The following is a 7,822-nucleotide window of genomic DNA, read 5'->3' as shown; positions in this document are numbered from 1 at the left end:
ATCAGTGCTCAACTCTGATGTAAGAAGCCCAAAGAAAAAAAGAAGAGATGATTAAAACTAGAGAATGGACCTTCCCTGCAGAAGTCTCAGGGGCTTCTGATAGGGTTCATCTAGCTGTCTGGGTAGTTCAGTCATTGAGGTCCACAAACACAAAGTATGGCCTAAAAAGAAATTTTCACAAAGTGCCCCCTATGAAAGGCCTAGGAGATTGTGTACTACAACAGTGGGGGAAACATTAAATTCACAAGAGTCATTCGAGGGAGATACCCATCTTCATGTTCTTATGTCAGTTGGGATCCAAAAGCTCGCCATTGGTCCATCAAGATTTCAAGGAATAGATACAAAGGGAAGGACTAAAGATCAAATGTGTAGGTTTGTTCAAAAATGGATGGCAAAAGTAGATTGATAGAACATGACAGGGGAATGCCCAGTTGATGTAGGCAGTTGCAGTGTCGAATTGCAAAAAGAATTTCTGAAAACACAATTGGAAACTTTACAGAGCTCTGACAAAGATATTGTTCACAATTTATTGAAGTGCGGGTCGATATGAACAAATGTTAGATCGTCAACTTATTTAAGTACTTTCATTCCTAGGAGTGACCAACTGGGTAATTTTCTTCCTCACAATATCAACACATTATCATCCTGAAAGGTGTCTAGGAAAATGAAAAATTCAACTGAGAGATAAGGCTGATTTATCACCTAATTCTCAGAGCAGAAATTAGAGGAAGTGTTTAATGGACAGGAGAAGAATTGATCAGATGTTGTGGGTGTTAGGGTTTGCAGTGAAATTTAGAGTTACATTTTTTTTGCCATTCTAAAGGAGGGTGTATGTTATTTTACTAGTGTTTACTCTGTGCCACTAAGGATGCTTACTGGTTTATGTTCTGTTGATGAGAACAATGTAGTAGGGATATCTAGCACCCAGAGAAAAGAGACATTGTCAAAGTTTGTAGGAAAGGAGATATATATTAACCACAAAAAATTATATTAACCTTGTTTGTGATGAAGCTTCTTTCAATTTTTGCCAATGGAACTGCTGATGTCAGTTCAGAACAGGAGGCTGGTGATACATCACTTCAAAGTGACTTTGGTGATATGAAGTTCTGTAGCATCCAGTCATAAACTAAGTACTTTTTAGACTGCATGTTTATTTAACAGTTATTCTTTATTATTATTTTCGCCAAATTTGAGGTGATAAATAACCAAGGAGCAGGAAGTGCCTGAGTAGAATAACTTTTGTAGTTTATAGGAACACAAAAAATAATGCATTTGCTATTACTGGTAGTTCTATTATTTCTTTAGTTGTAAGCTCTGGGGCAAAACAGATTTCTTTCCACAGTTGCTCTAAGGCTTGCCCACAGGGCTTGCTTACAGGGCTGGCTCAATTTGCTGAAAAATTCATTGACCATGTTTGTTGGAGTTAGGTTATGAGCTTAGAGCTAGGTTACAACTTCTTAGCATCCCTTTCAGCTATCAGAAGGAAATTCAATGATTGCAGCCCAGTTTTCATCAGTAGTAGATATAAACAGGACTCTTTAGCCAGAGCTTGTTGATAGTCTTAGATCATTACTCAAGGTAGAAAATTTTTGTAATCTTAAGGAAGGTTTTGTAGAATTTTATCTTAAATTTATTGCTGCTATACATCACTAGTATATATATAACAACAAGTATTACAAGTCTGATTTAATATTTAAAATGTGTATCTCAAAGTATGAATTTGCCCATATGTGCTAAACAAGTTTTCAAATATAGTCAAATAAATAAATTGGCATCAGACAATCAGGGCGTCTAGGTGTAAAGATAGGTGTGGATTTTGTAACTTCACTCAATCCTTAACCCTAAAAGGTGTCCTTAAATTGGAAAAGTAGACAATTTCAATGCCTTTTTTTACCTCAAATGGGGGGCTTTAACTCCCATGACCTGACCGAGACAGAATTTCTCCCTGCAATATCAACACAATATCAACCAGATGAGTGACAAGAATAGTGAAAAGATATTAATTTGGGGATAATTAGTTGATCCAATACTAAATTTTCTGAACTAACTTTATAAGAATTGTATGATTGACAGTAAGGAGAATGACAAATTTGACCTGGGGTTAAAGGGTTAAAAATTAACCCATTAACTCCCCAAAGTGATTATCATGTAACTTCTCCTTTCGTATGCATATGAAATTCAGCAGAAAGGGTATCGAGAATACCTAAACTGATCAGGCAGAGTTATCTTGATTCAACACCAAATTCTTGTTAGAGGAGAGGAGATGACGTCAATAAGGACGTCATCCATGCGTATGCCCTCTCATAAGAACTAATCAAAATGCCGCGTATTAGCAAACTTGCATATTTTTGGGAGGGGGGGTGGGGGTTTGGGTGTGGGAAGATACCGACTGTTTTTACTTAAAAATTAATTTGTGGAAGTTATCAGCTCTCGAATCCAATGCAGGTGAACTGCGAGGATAATGAAATTTAATAATTTCGGAAAAGAAGGATGAAAAAATTCAGGTTTCGACGGGAGTCAATCCGGCCATTCCTTCCACTGGGTGTTACATCACTTCATTTATTTCATTTTTGTTTAAGGATATAATGATCAGAAGTGGGGTTTTAATTTCTACTGATTCATCGGTCTCTGAAAATGTAAGGTTTGTCGTAAGAATTCTCTATCAACTTAGCGGGAATGTTTATTTGACACGTGGTTACATCAGATAGAATATCAGATTTTAATTATATGTGGAAGTGAAACAGCAAAAGTTACTTAATTAAAGTAGTCTTTTTTTTCAACTGGAAAAGTGCATTTTTACCCTCAGCGGACAAGTTGAGTCACAGAAGCAAAAGGTACCGTATCTAATTTTAAAATTAAAGAAAAGGAGACAAAACAACAAAAATAAGAATTATTTTGGACAGAAGTTGACCCTTTTTCTTTACGGATCAAGGAACGTGAAAAAATCTGAGTCCCTCTTGAGGATTCAAACCTCAAGCAGTTAGCCCAAATAAGGCGATCCCAGCTGGGAGGAGAGTTTCGTGCGCTTCATTCAGTGCTTGTTTATTTTCGCGTTGCCCATACTTCGGTCTCACCCTCTGGTACCTCGGCGTAAGCTCGTACCGTTTTTGTTTTTTTATGTTTTTCATTTTCGCTTTCTTTTTTATTTGATACGAGCAATAAGCCGTTAAATAGGTCTCAAACCCGGAGGACAGATCCATTTCGTTTGTCGGCTGTAACCACCAGAGGACTGTGTCTGTATTCAAGCGGGGATTTTATTTGGTCATTTCTCCAGCACCCTTGAAATTAAAAGTCAGAGGAATGCAAAAAAAAATATTGCTGGGTCGGAGAGCAAGTCCTTTTGAACTAAAGAGTAAGCCCTTGATGCAGTTGCTGGAGAAACAGTAGTAGCAAAATCTCACTTTCTTCATTTCGCTCTCAAGCTTTCTAACAGCTGAGCAGAAAAGAAATAAGTTGAATTTCGTGAGGATTCAAACCTAACTTTTTCTCAATTTCGCTCTCAAGGTCTGCAACAGCTGAGCAGAAAGAAATGGGTTGACCTTCGTGAGGATTCAAACCTCACTCCTCTTGAATTTTACATCCTATGATCTGCCAGCACCCTTGACATTCAAAGCCAAAGGAATACAAAAACATTTTGCTAGGTTCGAGAGTATCTCCTCTTGAACTAAAGAGTGAGAGTGCTTGACAATTGAGGGAGACATATCAATATTGACTGAAGCTCATGGAGTTGAGCCTCAGTTTTTGATACACTGAATTAAATCGGGAAGAGCAGAGAGGAGCACATGGGGCTGTGGATGGTCGCCGATACTCAGTGATCCACGATTTTGATGATCAGTTTTGATAAATCACCAAAGAAAGGAAGTCAGTGAGTGATCTAAAAGCCATTCATAACGATGGTCCGAAGCTGAACACCGTTGACCGAGTACAACTCTCGCTCATGGGTGTAGGCGGGACTTTTTCCAAGAAGGGAAGAGATCTTTAAAAAAATTGGTCATTAGTTTGTTTACAATCGTAAGACAAAAAGACATGTAATAATATGATCTTCGTTACAATCATTTATTTCCCATAATCAAAAAACCTGCAATGTAAATTTCTGTAATAATACTCCAAGTCGCTCGTCGTTAACGAAACTGGTGTAAGCTCTGGCGGGAATTCGAGCTAGAAAAATTTAAGCAAATTACAGTTTTTGCTCGAAAGAAGCGAACCCCTTGTCTTGATCAAAAGAATACCAGTCAATTGTTCGCAAAAGATAGTGCTTAACCAGACATACTGAGTGGATATTGACTTGTGCAATTGGTTATATACTACAGAATCAGTTTGGACCGCTATTATTATAGAAGAAACGACATATTGAGTATCGATGGACATTTTTGTTAGGTTGGAAAAGGAAAGCACAGTTTTAACTACAAGCAAGCCAACATTGAACTTGAAGCACTGAATTTTACCTACTTACTTCTGTGCTTGCTTTTGTTACGTTTGCATAAGATCATTTACTCATTGGCCATAATCGGATAGGCCTGAAATCACTCTTCTTAGACCTAAAGATAAAAGCAATGAAGGTGCAAAATATATATATGTAACAGGACCAGTCTCAAAGTGAATACAAAGTATCAGAGAATGAAAACTAAGACGCGTCATTGTCGCCACCAAGAGCCCAGAAGTGTGTGTATGAATATTTTTAACATCGATCGTGGTTCTCTTCAGTGCCATCGCATAGTAATGTACTACAGACAAGACTTGTGGCTCAGTTTATTCAATTAACGCTCGTTTTTGTTCTTCTAAGATCCTATTCAGTGCTACCAAGTCCTTAGCCATGGCGACACATTCGCTCTTCAATCCCTGTAGTTCATTCTTCATTTCCGCTGATAAGTTGTGCGAGACACGTCTTATGTGTTCTGCCTCATTTACAATCGCTTCTAAGCTTCTCTTTGAAGATCGAAGATCACGGTCGCCCCGATAAGTTTTTGTTTCTTCATCCGACGACATTAGATAAGAGGTTTCAATCAAACTTGCAGTTATATCATCTTTAAGCTCCAGTAATTCAACGATTGCCCGACGAGCGCGTCTGGTATTAACGCCGTGAAGGTATTCCATGGCGTCATCCAGGGCGTCGAGGACAATCTGCAACTGTTTCCTCCACTTTGCAAAAGAACGGAGATTGTCTCCTCTCAATGATTTTTCTCGTCTCGTTCTCTTTGTTTTCGAAGAATCTTGGCTGTATTTGTAAACGTTGTTTCGTGCACGTTCTTCCATTAATTTAAGCTTGGTCGCAAGTTTATCCCGTTGTCGGAGTTCGCTGTCTCGATTTCTATGGTGATAATGTAGCAAGTCGTTTGTTTGGTCAAGTCTTCTGTGTAAATTTTCTATCTGAAAGTAAACAGAATCTTGAGCTGGCATGCAAAACCCGCATTCAAACGCCATGATTGTTTCGTAGTGCAGGCGAAGAAGGTTTCGATGATGGACGCAAAGTGTCCAGTCGGTTGCAGGTGTTCAACTCTTAAAAGCCTAGCTTATCTTATCATTAATTCTCCCCTCTAGGTGCTACACAGTTCCTTGTACAGTAGTTAGGAGAATATGGATTTTTATCAAGAGTACACCCACTTGTTGACAAGTTTGCATATTCTCATTACCAATTTGCTGGATAGTAACTTGAGTTTGTTATGAGAAGTTGGGAGCTTTTGAATCCTGGGAGTCAAAGGGTTAACCGCAATTAATGCTAATGATTGGTTGTTGGGATGCGGTAGCGAATGAAAACGCAGAAAAATATAAGATGCTGATCTATTTTTAATTATAGGAGAGATACTTGATAGAGTGACTCTATGAATAGTGTCTCCTTCGATCTTGTTAAAAAAGAAAGTAGGAGATAAGACTCCGCTCACTTGTACTTGATAACCTGGATGAAAAACGTTCGTGGCGTCGGCGACCCAGCCAAAGAAAGCAAACTTGGCTTCTAAAAAAAAGATACTACCCCCTTTTGCTAATTAATTAGTTCAGCTACATCGTGTTGGGCTTCTGGAATAGCTTTGTCTCAGGGTAGAGTTATGCTTTTGATCTGAACTCGGAAAAACCAAAACTATATAAGATGAAATCTAGTTTGCAGCGCAGTCGGTCTCGGTCTGCCACAAATTGTCCGAATTAGAATGTACAGGGCAGCCAACTTGTATATTTATTTATTTGGTTTTTCAGTCTTTTTGAGGAAAATCCTTTAAAAAGGAATATTAGTTGGCGAAATGCGCTGAAAATCTTTATTGCAGGTATTTTTTAGTTGAATTGGCTAGAGTTTAGAGACATTCCTATCCAAATTGGGCCATGACACCGAGCAAAATCGTTTGTTTTTTTTCTTTCGTTCAGATTATTTACAGAATCATATATCGCATGTGAAAATTTCTATTAATTGCGACAAATCTGTCAATTAATATTTTGTTCACAAATCTGAGACAAGATTCACCGAATTTGCCTCCGATACCATCAGTCATATTTTGATCCTCATTTCATGTAAAGAACCTCACAAACTGCGATCCTCGGTTATAGCAAAGTACCTACTGTTTACTCGGTAAGTTTTGATTACAGCTGAACAAGGGATAAGGTCGCTAGTCGCAGTTATTACAACGTTTTGCTTTTTTTGCTGGGTTACCGTTACACAGGTCAGTAATTGGATGTCAAACATTACTCTGCCCCCTCGAATCGAAACGTAACTGGCTGACCCTTATCAACACCTAGGTGTTGTTTCTCTCATCAGTAATAAACAGTTCATTACCGTAATTATAGAAAAAACAAAGAAAGATTTAACCGAAATTTAGCCGAAATATAAACGTCTCCGAAAATTGCCAATTATTATTTTAAATGGTTAATCTCATCACTACGTGTATGAAAATTGAGATGTCGTTAGTCCTTCGGCGAGGCAACCAGGAAAATCAACAAGCTGTAAAAAGATAAGGTCAAATTGCTTTGTATTGTTTTCACTTTTTCGTATAATTTATAATAATGTAACTTTCATCCACGAGTAACATTTGTTCAACCCAGTGACATTATCTCGTATTAAACCTAATTGCCTTGCTAATTGCAAACTCACAGCTAAACCAAAAAAGTTTTAAATACTATCTATCTTGTGGTCGTTTCTACTTTCATTGAAATAATTCCTTTAGTGCAATGATATTACAGAGAAAAAATTCTTCCTGAGACTAATTCCAATAACATCTGTTTCAGTGACATTTCCAGGACGTTTTTTCACGGTAGACTCCCAGTCACTAACAAGCACGGTAGATTCCCAGTCACTAATGAGCAAGAGCGTTGCGGTGGAAATCTCCCATCCCTTGAACCTGAAGGACATAAGTTTCGTACTGCAACTTTAAATTATCAGTGTGCCGAATTCTTCGATCGTTTGTCGCAAAATCAACACATCAGGATAGGAATCAGGATAGGAATATATCACGGTGGTGAAATGTCTCATATGGCGGCCTCGAATATTCATCCTCAGTGCCGTGAGACGTAACCAAGAAGCCCCGAAATTTCGCGTCAAACTGTCGCAATCAGATGAAAACATTTAATTCCTCCTTTCCGTCTAGGCTTCGAATAGCACGATTCTTCTTTACACTAATTCCATCCTTTCCACGCATAAGTATTCACAACACCTTGCTCTTTCATGGCTCCAGTTCGATTGCGATCCGTAGCTTTCTTCTCTCCATCTTTCGTTAATCTTTCAACCATTTTCTCAATGTCTTCATCTTCCATTTCGTGTACTTCCACTTTGGTTCTTCTGTCAATGGGCGCTTTTTTCTGTTCATTTCGACTTGTCCAGTCTGGTATGTACAGGCGATCGACC

The sequence above is a fragment of the Pocillopora verrucosa genome, chromosome 4, assembly GCF_036669915.1.
Source record: "Pocillopora verrucosa isolate sample1 chromosome 4, ASM3666991v2, whole genome shotgun sequence".
NCBI lineage: Eukaryota > Metazoa > Cnidaria > Anthozoa > Scleractinia > Pocilloporidae > Pocillopora > Pocillopora verrucosa.
The sequence above is the reverse complement of the archived record's forward strand: the minus strand, read 5'-3'. Positions refer to the sequence as shown.